We start from the raw sequence: 15,347 nt of genomic DNA, 5'->3' as shown, positions 1-15,347 counted from the left end.
TTAATGAAATCTTAATTACAAAAATGATGACAGCCAGACAGGCACTCATCATGCTAGAGTTTCAAAATGTTATCCAAAATGCATTTCACAAACATCTGTATTGTAAGTGTTAAATCCTGCACTGCTCTTGCCCCGTTCTCCTTCTTTCTCCAACTCTAGTTAGAGCTCAAGAGCATCCAATTTTCCCAAACCTTTGCTCATTTTCCCCAAACTTGCTCTGTAATTCACTTGTTCTTCAGTTGTACCAAAGCAATATTTTGTGGGAATGCAATGTAGAATGAATGTCAGAAATGAGCCAGCCTAAAAGATGCAGAGAAGGGAAAGGAGATTTTTGGTTTGTTTTTTTTTTCTGCCTAGATCAGCTCAAAGATTCAGTTTTGCAGACCACCATGAATGGACATATTGCCACAGTGGAGGGAGCAAAAGACAGACAGTATGCCAAATAAATGGAAGTACTAACTAGCAAATTACACATAAGGGATAAATCCAATAACAGGTTATGCTTTCAACGATACCCATTTGTGTATTGCGAAAGATCCTGGGCCTGTCACAGCCAGGCCGAGTAAACTTACCTCATTTAAGTATTACCCATATTGCAAAATAGCTCCAAAACAAAGTGGAACATATCTAATCATAAACGCTGTTGATAAACAAGCCAGCAGGTTATACATTATCTGTGTGTGGCTGTTGTGTAGGAGGAGTGGGAGGGAAAAGTGGATTGTTACTGTAAATGTGATCATAATGGAAGAACAGCCGAAGAAATAAAAAAGCATTTGATGAAAGTGATCCTAAGCAACACTCGCTGAAACTGATCTGAAACAGGACTCAAGCCTTCAAGATTTTTTTTTGCTTCGAAGAAGTCAAATGTGTAATATTTCTGTGATCTCCTCCTACCTAGATATTCCCAGGTTTGCTACTCACAATAGCACTAACATGCAGTGCAACCAGCCGTTGCATTACATGTCTTTCTGCTTCTACATCCAACCCTCTTCACTGAAAATGCAGCTTCAGTCATGTAAATGCAGCACAAGAAAAAGCCACAAACACAGCAAGATCTGCCAGTTCTCTTCCCCCTCCCCATTATTTCCTGATAAAATACCGAAAGGGCAATATTAGACAGTTTCTACCCAAAACTTAAAATCTGAAGCTTGATTTTTGCCAAAAATAAAGAGTAGTTAGGTTCCTCAGTTCTGTCTTGCCTGATTTGGTTAGGATAAAATGAAACTGGTATCTGCCCTGTGTGATGAGGGAGGATTTAATGCTGAATAAATAAAACTGAGCTCACCATTAAGTACAATTCTCCTTTATTAGGCTAACAGTGGATTTAGAACAGCAATCACCCCAAAATTCGGAGATGCCCTCCCATGAAGCTGGGATATAGCTTGATAAGCAGTCTATTTACACGTCTTGAGTTAATCTCAAGCTATGCAGCAACAGAAGCAAACTAAAACCCAAACAACAGGAACCTCTTCAAGCGGACCAGACTGAGGAGTGTGCCAATTAAAGGCTGAACACACTATTTCCACCCAGGACTGGACACCGCACTTTCGGCATAGAGCAAAGGGGACTGGAGAGGGTCTGCACTGCGGGTTCTTTGACTTTGGTCTGAGAAAGCAAAATGTGCTTGGTCATGCTGGATGTAGCAGGGTGACTTCGCACAGACAGTGCCTGCTGTACAGCTCCTCGGTCCTACGGGTGCTGGTCTTCCACCACTGGGTGTGTGAAAACGTGAAAATGCTTCCACTGACACACAAACTAGTTTAAGTTGTAGGTAAAAAAACTCACTGTTTTCCACTACATGACCTTGGTAACAATCAATCACTTTTTTCTTAAATTGAAACAGAAAATAAATTTTCAGGCGTATTTCTCTCTTTGGAAATTAGTCCATTTAACAACTTCTAAATATCTTCGGATGGAACATCTCAAGAACTACATCTGAAAGTTAGACAAATATTCCTCAATAAGTCCCTTCTTCAAGTAGAAATCAGTGGTACAAAGGCTACCAAAAAAAAGCAATGAGAGTCATGCCCAGGGCTTAGGTGACAGACTTTTGCATTTGAACTTACCACGTCAGTCACTCCACACGGGCATGTGTACAGATGAGTTTAAAGCACACAGGCTAATTTGAAAGGCTACAAAATTTAAGTTCAGTGCCAAAAATATCATTACAACACTTGCAACATGCAAAAGAGTCACATAAAAAGTGACCAGAGGAAGTCATAAATATCATCAAGCCATCAAAGCCACACACAGCGTACCTCAAAACACCCTCAGTACTTCTCTGGATTCCTGTCGTCACCCTCTCTCTCCCATCATCAGAGGCCATTAAAAAAAAAGAAAAATAAAATACTAAGCTCTAATTATTATAAGGCTATAAGTTTGGGAGTTGGGAAGATTTAAGCTTTTCTGGTTTGGGGAGTTTTACAACATGTTACGAAGTTGCTAGAAGATGTATGATGACAACCAAAGATGTCACCTAAAGACAACGCCAACATTTTTCTGTGTTTTGGAACTAATTTTTAACTTCCAGGTTATTTGAGCCCCTCTGATATCTAATCACAGCCTGTTACTGATTTTCAGATACTGCACGTAGACTCCTCATTTTTAATATATATAGAAGAGATCTTTTCTTCACTGAAAAATGTTGGGTTTGGCTGAAGCCAATCCATGCACACAGATCTGGGGGCAAAGTTAACGGTACTTTGAACACACCGATTGAACACAACTTCCATGAAAGCAAATTGTTGTTTATAGAATATAAATTAGTCCCAATGAAGTATAAAATATATTGATAAAATAAACCCTCAACAATAAATATCTTTGATTTGTTTAAAATTCATTTATCAAGCAATCGCAGATCTGTCAAATATATAGAAATTTGCCAAGTGTATAGATCTTCAGAAGAAGACTTGCAAACTAGTCCATGATTCTGTATTCCATGGAATAGCACTGCATGAGCCTTTCCAATGCTATTTTCTCACTATCTGTATCCAATTATAATTAGCATAAAAATATTTGGAGGTGGGCAAGATAGGAATGAAGTACTTTTAGGTATTTGTTAAATGTCAGCTTTAAGTTACCCATTACAAAATGGTTCTTTATTATTATTCACTGCCAAAGTATGGATGGGAAACTTTCCAAGAGATAAAATACAGAAATGAAGAGGAAAAACGCTGCACGACAAAAGCAAGATTAATAACTATGATACTCACTGACGTTTTTTCTGAACAATTTTTAATGGAGATCTTACTACAGTGAAACTATGATTTTGTGATAGGAAAGAGAAATGATGGAACTTTCTTGCGCAAGCCAAACCAAGAGAGAAAAGATTTAGGTTCTATCAACTCCAAGGACTTTGGAATCAAGTCTCTGCAGTATAAAGAGGAAGCACAGGAATAGAAAGGAGATCACTCCCAGTACAGGGCCCATATGGATAGGAAGGAAGGGAGGCTGTGAGAAAATAATTCAAGGTGTAGGCATATCTACCTACAAAAAATTGTGCAACTACAAGAACAGAAGTTTAACAGTGGGAAGATAAGAATGATCTGATTTAGATAAGGAATGTTGCTCTGTTTTATTTACATTTAATGCTCTCCAGCCAAACTTCAAAATCCCAAGACAAAAAAAAAAAAAAAAAAGAAAAAAGAAAGAAGAGCCCACAGAAAGGTAGGAACAAACTAACAAGCCAGTTGCAAAAAAAAACCTTGGCATTGCTTGGTTGGCAGAACCACCACTCCTAAGCAACTCAGAAATGCATGTTGCTTTCCATAGGTTCTAGTGTGCCCACACTTCTGGAGATGTGTTACTGCTACTACTAGAGATTAGGACTCTGCTGGCAGCATGCCATGGTGTGCTAAGGATGCAGAAGCAAGTCAAGGGAAGATGATCTCCTAAGCAGCTCTTTCTTCAGGCTTCTAAATGGTTTGCTGTGAGCATTTTGTAACTCTCATAGGTGTACCGACAACTTTTGCATTGTTTTGAGAGCAGCGAGGTAGAGCGGTCGGGAGTTGCTACAGCTGCCCTAGCACAACGGGTATGTGTGCCCCCTGGCAGCAAACAACCCTGGTTCTGAACACAGAAGGGTTGCTTCCCACTACAATGGATAGAAGTACTGCAGATTTATGTTTTCATCAAAGTAGTAGTTAAAACAAGGAGGGGGGGAAAAGCACACATATGTTTGGTTTTTTTCTTCCTCTATACAAATCTCATCTCACTAGTCCTCATAGCTCAGCTCGTTTATATTTATCAATCTGAAACATACCGCTTGGAATTTATAATACTGTGGCGCCAAGTATTCCTTACTCAGAGTTGGAATGTACCAAAACATTTTCTGAGACACAGCATTAATGCCAATTTAAAGCAAAAAGGCAAGAAAAATACCACCTAGCTCAGAGTCCTAGCGCACCCTCAAATGCTATGTGGATTATAGAAAACAGTTTGTAGCACATGGATAAAAGGCCCATCTCCTAACACCAGACCCAGCTAAGGAAATCCTGTGCCTGATCCCATCAGAGTCAGTAGCGCAGGGAACACCCCAAACTCTACAGAACAGGGAAAACTTCTAAAGGTCTCAGAAGAAGCGTTATCCAAGGAAGGAATGTTGGTTAAAGCCAGTACAGGTGCATTGAATCTTTGTATCTCTAGATTTACCCCAAAATAACTGTTTGACATAGGCTTAATGCTCTATATGGCAATAACCCTTCACTATTCCTGTATCTTTCATTGTCCAGCTTTGTGCAAGAAAAGAAAGCAAAAGAACTCTGCTAGAGCTATTCTATATAAGAATTACGGAGAAATTAAAAAGTCATTTAGAAAAAAAAAACAAACCCAAATTTTAAAAGATCAGGTTTTGGATTTGAGGTCTCTTTGGCAGATGACAAGGGAAAGAGGCACATGCCTTCATGCTGAGGCTAGGCAGAGACCCACTGATACGAGCTTCAAATTAATGCAGAGGTTACTCACCATATTTAGGGAGGGTGTTTGTCTCCGTGCTGCTAGGTTAGGACATACTAGTCTCCATAAAGGCTCTCTGAATCAAATGAGAACTACGTGGTTTGGAGGCAAAAAAAATATATATCTCTCTCAAGGTTTAACCTACAGCCCAGGCTCAGGGAAACCCCTTTCTTAAAGTCATTCTAACGTTGATAGCATATTCATATCTCTCAAACACAGCCCACACAGATCTACTTGAAAGCACTGCTTGTAGGAGACCACAGAGGATTCCCTCTCGTTCTTCAGATTACCATGGAACAGTGACACAATGGTACGCCCACGCACCAGCAGAAGCTGCTCTGTAGGAAAAGCGGCGGTCTAGCATGGTGGAAAAGTTGCATCAACTCAAAAGGTATAGAACACAAATATTAATCTCGAAGTAGAATAATTTACTGTAAGGGGCAGATAGGTCAGGGACCCATTTCTAGGAATACATTTTAATTAGAATTTATTCTAAAGGTTTCCCTACAGAATCAGCGCTCAGTTCAACTGGCTACAGTCTCCACATCAGGAAGTGACATTCAGCTCTGCCCCCAGCCAGAAACATTACATTCTCGTATCTGATTTTCTCTCTGAGGAAGAGGGCGTACAGAGGTGGAGACTGCAGAAAATCTTCCCTTCACCCAGACAAGAAGTGATGCAGCGTTTTCAAGAGTATACTATTCATTTCAGCCTATATTCCGTTGCATGCAGGAGTTGATTAATCAAGTTTCATACATGATAAAAATGAACATTTTCACGCTGTTACCTAGAAGTAAAAGATTCATAATAGGTATGTTCAGAAAAAGGTTCATCTTTAAGCCTGATCTTTGTTTCGGTTTAGACGACAACAAAACCTGCACAGTTTTGCACCAAGGAGCAGAAACCGTTTTGATTTTTCTAGGAGACTCCTGTTGTCTTCTGGGTTGGAAATACTAGTGATCTAACTGCCCCGAGAGCATTTTCTACCTTCTAGCAGAAATATCACAGCTGCTCAGCAGAGCAGGGTGGATCTTTTTCTGTCAAATCATTTACATTCTGCTTCTCACATGCACACAGACAGCAATCATTTGCAAATTCATGTTCAATTCACCGCAGTTTTGTTGAAACAAAACTATGCGGGGGGTATTTGTAACTATAGCAGAGGAAACAACACGCCAGGGCCAGGATGTGGGAGACCAAGGTTAAACTCTTTCCCCTGCCTTTCCCTGAAGGGAGTTTAACTGTGTTTGTACCTCCTGGATAAACGTTTTAACTGCTGGAGTTGCAGGGTGGTTTCTCCAGTCTTTTGCAAATAATAGTCTTGCACTGCATATGAAGTATTTACTGTATTTACTTTGTTGGAGAAAATGTTAGTGATTTCAGTTTCATGGTTCAGACATTTACCAACAGAGTTCAGATTTACTGTCTGCCCAGACAAAATTAAAAAAAAAAAAAAAAAAAAAAAATTAAAAAAACCCCAACAGCACCAATATCTTCCGCTTCTCAGAAGAGTGTCCCATTCACTCAGATCCACATGAATAATTTTTTCATACTCTGATCTCTAGTTTAGTTTTATATAAGCATTTATAAAAAGCAAAGCAGCCTCCACGGGGGAGGTTTGAAAGCAACCCACCACCAAAAGCTCGGTAGAAAACTGCTAGAGTACTGTCTTGGGAAGTGAGTGGAATGTACTCAAATCCTTCAAAGCAGCAAAAGAAATGGAAGCCAAGAGATACACCTCTGAGGGGAAATGCTTTTTCCACTGGATGACTGAGTAACAAGGGACTAGCATTACTTCTTCCTCAGCACTGCATTCACACAGAGTATGGTGAATATAGCCTTCTGTCTTTTTGGCTTTCACTGTAGTCAAACACAGCTTTCGCTTTGGACTGACCAACATGTTTAATTTCTATGGGACTGGAAATAGTTCGGGAGGTTGTTGTTGTCATTTTATCATCATCTGTCAGCTCAGGAACAATGATGGGCCTAAATTAAAGCTTCCCACACGTGCTGTTCCTGGGTTTAATATCCATCACCTGTTCAATCACACCACTGTGGTTTCTGCCAGGGAGGCTAAGAACAATCAGACTTCTTCTCATCCAGGACCAGGCAAAGCCAGGACTGTTAAGCCTTTAAAGTCAGGTGCCTTCTTATCTGCAAGGCTGCATGCCATTCCATGAGTTAAGAGAAGTGACCAAAGATGCCAATTTATTCTGGTAAGCGTTCTCCGAGTAAAATGCAAAATGCTTACTAACATTTTAACTGGAGTCATTCTGAGCTGCACACATTTACTGTCAAGCTGGGCTGCTTCTAGCATCTCTTACAACAGCCATGCCCGTAGCACACACCGGGAGGGATACGCTATTCTGTCCACCACATCAACAGCTGCCTTCTGCACAGAGACTAAGAGGGAGCAGCATCCTTGCTGCTTCCAGAGAAGAGAAGATGAAAACATTGGTTCTTCCCTTCCTGTCAGCACCAGTTTAACAACCACCTGGACTCAAGCAATTATATTGTTTCATTTTTAACTCCTGTAAATGTTAGTGATGTGAAAGTTATGACATTTTCATCACAACAAAGAAGGCACAACAAAATGTTTTGTGGAGGCAGAGAGAAGTAGTCAATGGAAAAATTGAAGGGGGAACCCTTTCTCTTAACTTGCAATGGAAAATTGTGGGGGTACAGTAGAAATCACATCTGTATATTTTTACCTGAGCTCCCCTCTTCCCCCATTTAGAAGGGGAAAACCCCTTTGGCTACACCATACATAACTGAATAATAAAAATTTCATTGCTTCTTAGGCATACCCAAGCCACTTATCTAGAGAAAGTCCAGATTGGATGGCTGCCATTCAAATTATTTTATTGTCCACTGAAGAATTGTTTGTTTAGGGGCTTTCCATAAGGGAAAAATAAGGAAATGAGTTGGAGAAAATTTAATATAACACAAAGACAGCAGCTTAAAAGTACTGGATCCTAGGTGACTTGTAAAGGGCTTAATTGCCATGTAAGTATTATTCAGGAGAGAAAAGACCACTACAAGCAAGAAAGGAGACTGGGAAAAAAGCAATTTCAAAAGTACTCAAAACAGTTTGGGACTCCAGTATCCTGGAAAGGAAGCTAAAGGCAGTTTTGCTGTCCAGGAAATTTCTGAGATTGAGTTTTAAGTTTATACTTTGATACCGCACTTAGGGTATTAGGAATTCATTCTGCTGAACAAGGCACCCCGCTCACTGGCTGTCTACAGCTGTCCTCCTCTCTTTTTGGTGCATGAATGAGAACTGCTCCCATGCACTTACATTTTTGTCAAGCCAAAATACTCTCTTCTGCTTCACTCAGAAATAGATTGGCTGCTATCCCCTTTTTTATTTATCTATTTCTTAAACAGATTCACATGCCCCAGAACAAGAAGTAGTAACATGAGACAGTCCCAGCTGTCAAGTTTTTGAGGTAAACTAAACAGTTAAAAGGTGAGGGTACCTCTTATCCACACTTCATACAGAATTGAAATACTTCTTTTTGTTGACAGAAGTGACTTTCCCAGGGAGGAAGGTACTGTCAACCCAGTTCTACTCTAAGTTTTAGTGAACCGCTGATTTTAGCTTGGACTAAATCAGTTTTTGCCTGAGATGTACTAAAAGTCAAGGCCCTTTCCACTCCTTTTGCTCCTGCTCCCTGCTGGCTTACTGCTTAGCCACGAATGAAAGACCACCCACAACAAACTCTCCCTTCCTTACAGAAAAAATGGAAAAGCCACAGCTCTTTTATGAGGTCTTGGACAGCGATTCAATCCATTCTTTATTGTTACTCAAACATATTCTTATGCTATTTCACTGGATTGTCTTGAAGATGTTAATGAAATGGATATGTTATCAAGTATGAAAACAGGCTTTACAGCAGGCCAGCAGGAGGTTCCAGCAGAACATAATTTCCATCACATTTGTCAGTTCCCCAGATTTTAAGCATGCAGCTTAGTGTAAAGGACGTCAGACTACAAACCTTTCCTCTGGCCAGTAAGGCCACCTTGTTCTCTAGCTGTTTTCCCACCCATTGATTCCTACCATTACTTTTTTAACTGAAATATCACAGGGTATAAATTCCAATTCAAACTGGAATTAAACCTAATTTTATGCAATGTCTAAATCCTCCATGAAAGGGATTTCTCTTTCTACATAAGATTCAGAAAGATTTCTTTCCTATTCATACAGAGTTTAACCTGCTTTGCAATTAAGAAAAGTCTGAAGCCATACTAAGTTTCCTATATCAGTGAAATTTTAAACCAACATCTAGTGGTTTGACAGAAATGTGACCTTTACCTCATGGAGACGGGGGGTTTTCGGATAAGGCAAAGCATTTTCAACCAGATTCAGGGACTGCCGAAAACTGCAAGTTGCAGACACTTTTCTGTCTTTGCTACTTCTTGGCTGAGCTACAACATTAAGACCAGGCACAGAGTCTAGAGGACTTACATACCTCATACTACTCAAAATAGTACATAGAATTTTCTCAATGAGATAATCTCCCACAAAACTAGGTTTCTAGTCTCCGATTTTCTTCTCGGAAGCAAAGGAATGCAGTGAGTTACTAGGTTTACCTGGAATAGTGGATACCTCCACAGAAAAGGCCAAAGATAGAGTGCAAGATGTTCAAAGCAAAGTTCAGGATGAAAAGAATGAAGGATTATCACAAACCTCATCGTTGCCCACCCTAAGTGTGAGGAGCACACTCCTGACGCTGGCCTGTCTTTCTAAGATAGATTGTACAAAAATGTGTTACAAAATATCTCAAAAAACTTGACAAGAACTAGCCACTCTCATCACTACATTTATTTGTCCCTCTGGATAGAGCTCCATGGAATTCAAGCCCAGCTAGGGTTTTGGTCACATTAATTAAAGCACCATTGGGAGTTTATGATCATGGTAAGGAAACACTGGAATGATACTGAATAAGGTAACACACAATAACATAAACCAGTATTGTACAAAAAAGCTGCTCCTTTGAACAGTAAGCTTAGCATGCCTTTGCCAGCTACCACCACTATCATAGGTCAACTGGGCACAGAAGCTACAAGAGCCTGGGTTAAAAGTGACAGGAAAAAGCAAGTAAGGCCTGATGTACCAAGTGAAAGCTAGTGTTTGCCATCAGCACAGGTGGCTGAATAGAGAAAGATGCCTTTGCCCGGGTTTGCAGTTGACCAAAGGCAAACAGGGCAAGTGAAAGCATTTCACGGGAAGTATCCTGGCTATTGGTGGACAGGAATAGAGGCACTTCGGAGGAGAGCAGAGGTGACTCATCTACTACATTTCAGTTGAGAATTGTACTCCTCCTTAGCTTCTCTGGAGGACCTGATGACCTTTTCAAAACCACTGATATTCATATAACACAAGCAGAAATCTGTGTCTGGTGTCCCCCTCCCCCCACCAAGTATATGAATCTAATTTTCCCTTTTTGTGAAATCAAGAATGATATCCACTTACAACTCTGCTAGATGGTTGGTGCAAGACATGCAAGTGGTATAGTAAAGCTAATAACCACATTAGAGAACTATTGTGTTGTTAGAAGCCGGATCCAAGTATTTCCAATGCAGCTCTTGATCACATAAGCACACAGACACACACCCACCCCCCAAAAAAATAAATAAAAATAAAAATCTCTAAAGGCAAACATTTCTATATATCGTCCTACATGAAAACTGCCTCAGAGCTGTTTCCTGTTACAAAAAGAAAGGACTATAAAAATGAAGGAACCCCTGATCTTAGGCTGCTATTTCCACCTCATATGACCTTAATTTTATGGAAACTGTGCCCTTGTGTTATTCAGATTTTGCTCATAAAACATAGACAGAGGCAGTGTATAGGCATTGGGGAACAATCAAGAAAAATGTAAAAATTCTTTGAACAGTAAAGAAAAATGTTGTTAAAGTGATTAATTCTTATAAACGATGTAAGGAAAAGCCATTTGCTGTAGTGGAGATAAGGTGCTACTTTTTTTCTTTCGTTTCATTTTTCCATTAAAAAGAAAAAAAAAAAAAAGAAAAAAAAAGAAAAAGAAAAAAAAAAAAGAAAAAAAAAAAGAAAAAAGGCAAGTGCTTGGAGCACTAGGATGTTGTAGCAAACACAGTTTTACTTCCCTTATGTACTTTCCCAGCAATTACAACATCGAAAAAAAGATTAAGTACTAAAGATTAATTTATAAAGTAGGGATATATGTCTACCTACTAATTATAACCTTGCTCTAAACGTTTGCAGTACCTCTCTGCTCATCCTACTTTCAAAGAAGGCTTAAACCCCAGCAAAGCGCCAGTGAGTCTGATAAATATCCCATTACTACCTGTAAGTCTTTCAAGTGTTTGCAAATATTCAAGCTTAGTTCAATCTAATTTCCTAAAAAACCATGTTCAGCATTTACAAACCAAAGACAGACATTGAAAAACAACTAAATACATGAAAGGATTATTGCGACAAGATATTCTACTACAGGAGAAAAATAGTAATGGTCATAGGAAGGAAAAGAAAATATTTGACTACTAGCAGTTCAGAGCCTAATCATAGTGCCAAGGTGATCTTAACTGTTTACGTAGAGATCTCACTACATAAACGGGGTGCTATTTTCAAAATTTCTATAGGATGCATGGAATCTTTTCCCTTTTCAGAAGTGACAAAAGCCCTCAGGTCCAAGTTTTCCAAACCAGCCAGACTTCACGCTATGCACCTAAACACCATATGGAACTGTGAAGAGCGCACTCAACCAGTAAGCTCCCAGTAGCCACATTTTATCCAGGCTTGAGCCTGAGACAGACTACAGAAGCAGATTCCCACGCTGCCAGTTCACAAAACAGCTCAGTTCCACAGCCAGGGCTCTGAACCCTGGAGACAGGGACAAATCACTGCACCCAAACCTGGCTTTGACCCCCCAGACCCATGTGGGTGTGCACCGTCACGGAGCTTAACAGTTTTGCCCAGGATAATGTGAGACAAGTCTGCACTGCTGGATCCTGAGACACCCTCACCTGCATAGGATAATGGGGAAACCCAGCTTTACTCACCAGTGACCTTCACTAGAAAAACCTGACTTGCACTGGCCAAGCTGGTCAGCTTCCGAACCCTGAGTGTCTCCACAGGGACCCACCCAAATGCCTCCGCACCACATTGCTCCAGTTCACAGTACTTGCGGGGCAGCCCAGTTCCTTTGGTCCTGTTACCCTAAGAGGATGGCAGCTGAGAAATTTAGGTGATTTAGGGCATTGGTATAAGACTCTGAGTCTTTAGCACTTAAATACCTTTGAAGAGACGTAAACCCAAAAGCTTTTTGGGGGTTGAGGGATGGAGCTGTCTATGTTCTCTCATTCATCAGCACAGAAACTCCTCATGCTGTTAGGAAACGACTGCCTCCTGAAGTCACTAGTTGAGAGCAAGGCCCCCTAAAAGCATTCTTCCTAAGGAAATCCCCTCACCTTCGGTTAAGAGTATTTTTTTAAATGTTCTTTCTCTTAAAGCATTAGTCAAAGGCTATGGGAAATTGTACATCTTTGTGGCTTTTATTAACTTATTTCCTTTACAGCAATATGCTGTAAAACTGGTAGTGAGACTCTCTTTAAACTTGAGTGTAACTGTGGGGCCTCCAGCAATTTCATGATCCTTTTCAATTCTCAGTAACCATCATATCTCAATATATAACAACCACCTTCTGTATCTTAATATTGAAAATATTGATATAATTTGTTTTAAATGGTGCCTTTTGTGGGTGGGTTTTTTTGTTTTGTTTTTGTTGGGTTTGGGGTTTTTCTTTTTGCATTCCTAGACAGCTGGAATTGCTGAGTTCTGTTTAAATGACAGATAAAACCAGAAAGCGACAAGGAAAAAAAAAATGCCAGAAGGACTTTCAGAGTCTAAAAGCAGCAGAGAACAAGTTGTCTCACCTAGTGCTGTGTATGGAGGGAGCTGTTACCAGCAGAATGGGTGAGTCTGGATTGCAGCCTGTAGAAGCTCTCGGGTAAACTCTGAAATTAAGGAAGGAAATCCAGAGCTGAAAGCAGGAGTAAAGAGAATACCTTCAGATTTTCTGCATATTTCTGCGGACACAAGAAGGCAGGACCAAAGGCTACTGCAAATTGACATTTCCATTTGCTCCCGTGAGCAAACATAGAAGATTTGAAATGTGATCAAAACTCCAGCATGACAGAGAGTTACAGCAGTTACTCCAGAGAAAAGAAAGCAATAGACGATGGTTTCATAACACTGCAGCTTAAAGCAGCAGGGGTTAAACCAACAGTAATATCAGGATAGTCAGATTTATAATGAAAGATGAAAACTCAAAGCAATCTTCTATGCCTGAAGAAATAATTTTTAAAGCTATTCAATTTTGAGTATATAATGAACATATATACACACACACAAAAAAAAAAAAAAAAAAAAAAAAAAGGCTAAACCAGACTGTGCTTCTTGCTGAACAAATCTTAACATTCATTACTGGGAACACATGAACTATTACGGGCTACAGTTGGTGGGTTTTTTGTCTTTTTTGTACAGAATTTCAGACATCTATAACTGCTGAATAATATTTTCAGTTTGATACTAGTTTTGATTTATTCAGCTTCTAAGCTGCTTACTTCTTACTGGAACTGCCATTAATTGCCAATTTAATAAACAAAACTAGCAGCGACATTGCTTGCTTACCCTACAACTCCCCCAAACCTTTCTCTGGTTTAAACTACAACCTACGCAATGGAACAGGATTATATTTAAGCAATAATACAATTTTATAGTTGGAATCCCCTTCAGTTTGAAGAAAACAGCAGCAGTGACTCATTACAAAGCATTTAAAAAAGGGGATTTCCTACTGAAGTAGAACACCAATGAACACTACAGAAAACAAAAATCAGCGAAGATAACAGCAAAGAGAGAGCCCAATGATTACAGAGTACAAATAATGGCTTTTATTTCAGCTAGAGGTGCATCCAAACTGGATTTGTTACTCTAAAACCGAAACTAGAGGACGTACTGAAATGTGAGCCTTCGCTCTGAAACGCAGCTAAGCCAACACAAAGCTGCTTTCATCAGTCAGCAGCAGTTGTGCAGTTTTCGCTTCATCTTAGATTCTGGCAGAGACAGAACCATCGTAGGCATCGCCTACAATATTGTATCTGACACAGAACCCGGCTTCGGTTTAACTATTGCACAAGACAACAGAGAAACACGTTATCGAGCAGCAAGCTATTACCCAATACCTGGGCTTATTCCATGAGTCAGAGCGGAGCAGTCTACTGCTTTCAGTAAGTACGAAGGTCATTTTTGCAATTACTGTTTCTAGTAAAGATAAACTCCCACACACAGTGAAAGCAGGAGGGTGGTTGCAAACTACGTGGGATGTTTCATATGTGGGCTATACAAACAGGGGACACCTTCTGCCTCGAATAGAAATGCCAGCAGTTAGGATTTTTAGTAACTGGTGAATGCCCAGTGCGTGAATTCTCACACAGCACCAGCGCACCAGTACGTTCGCAGTGGCTTCATGTTACGGGGGGGGGGGAAGATCAGCAGCCAGAGGATAAAACCGGGGCTTATTCTGCCACTGAATCACAGGGCTACCTCACTAAGTCACATCATCTGTCTACTTCTGTCCAGGAGGCATAAGAAAACTGCACAGCTTAATGTTCCTACTGCACCTGGTCCTCCAGCAAAAAAATAGTACTGCTGACTGAGTACAGTTGTATTTAGATGTCATCTTTGTACTGAATTTAGCTACATTAAGTTCAACTTCTTCATTACAGAGACATGGGAACAGGAGGTGATACAAAGAAGTCAATCTGTCTTCCTCTACCATCTACCTGCACTGTTAGCACAAATACAAAACACCATGAAATTGAGCAGCAATTCAAATATCTAGCTTTCAAATGCCAGGCATAGAAAGCAAGAGGTAAGGGGGTAGTGCCAATACATGTTAACTAAAAGGAAAGCAATGACGGGTATCAAACAGCTTCATTTATCCATAGCAGCTGCTGTAAGAGAACTGGCCAACACTTCCACCAGCTTGTCTGTGAAATCTTAATGACTCTATATATCGGAAGAGGTCAAACTCACTGCTTTGTGAAACTGTTATTCTTTCATAGCAGAGTTTTGTGGATGGCTTTTTAATAGAACTGGTCCTCTGGACTGACTTCTAAATTCAGGTATTAGAGACTCCTTTTTGCTTTCTCAGGCTCAGATGGCCCAACGCTTGCACCTAAAGAAGAGATATAAAACAAAGAAAACCATCAATGGAATAAAGGGCATCAATTAAAGAACTAATCGCACAACCCTATAGAAACAAATAGGCTTGGGGTAGCTAAGGAAGGGAGGAGGAGAATGCCAGAGGCACAAGACACGCAAAGGAAGGAAAGGCTGTGTGTTGAACCAA

At 40.1% G+C, this 15,347-nt stretch overlaps 1 protein-coding gene across 1 annotated transcript in view; it reads right to left on the bottom strand.

Annotated features, from left to right (window-relative positions):
* TNIP3 (TNFAIP3 interacting protein 3) overlaps positions 1 to 15,144 on the bottom strand; it is a 66,868-nt gene extending 51,724 nt beyond the window's left edge. The window contains exon 1 of the mRNA XM_086747150.1: positions 15,032 to 15,144. The gene's annotated coding sequence lies outside the window, so the exon portion shown is untranslated. The remainder of the gene's footprint in view (positions 1 to 15,031) is intronic.
* Between the last annotated feature and the right edge of the window lie 203 nt (positions 15,145 to 15,347).

The sequence above is a fragment of the Chlamydotis macqueenii genome, chromosome 4, assembly GCF_036417535.1.
Source record: "Chlamydotis macqueenii isolate bChlMac1 chromosome 4, bChlMac1.mat, whole genome shotgun sequence".
Classification (NCBI taxonomy): Eukaryota; Metazoa; Chordata; class Aves; order Otidiformes; family Otididae; genus Chlamydotis; species Chlamydotis macqueenii.
Note: the sequence above shows the minus strand (reverse complement) of the source record. Positions and strands in the feature narration are given on the sequence as shown.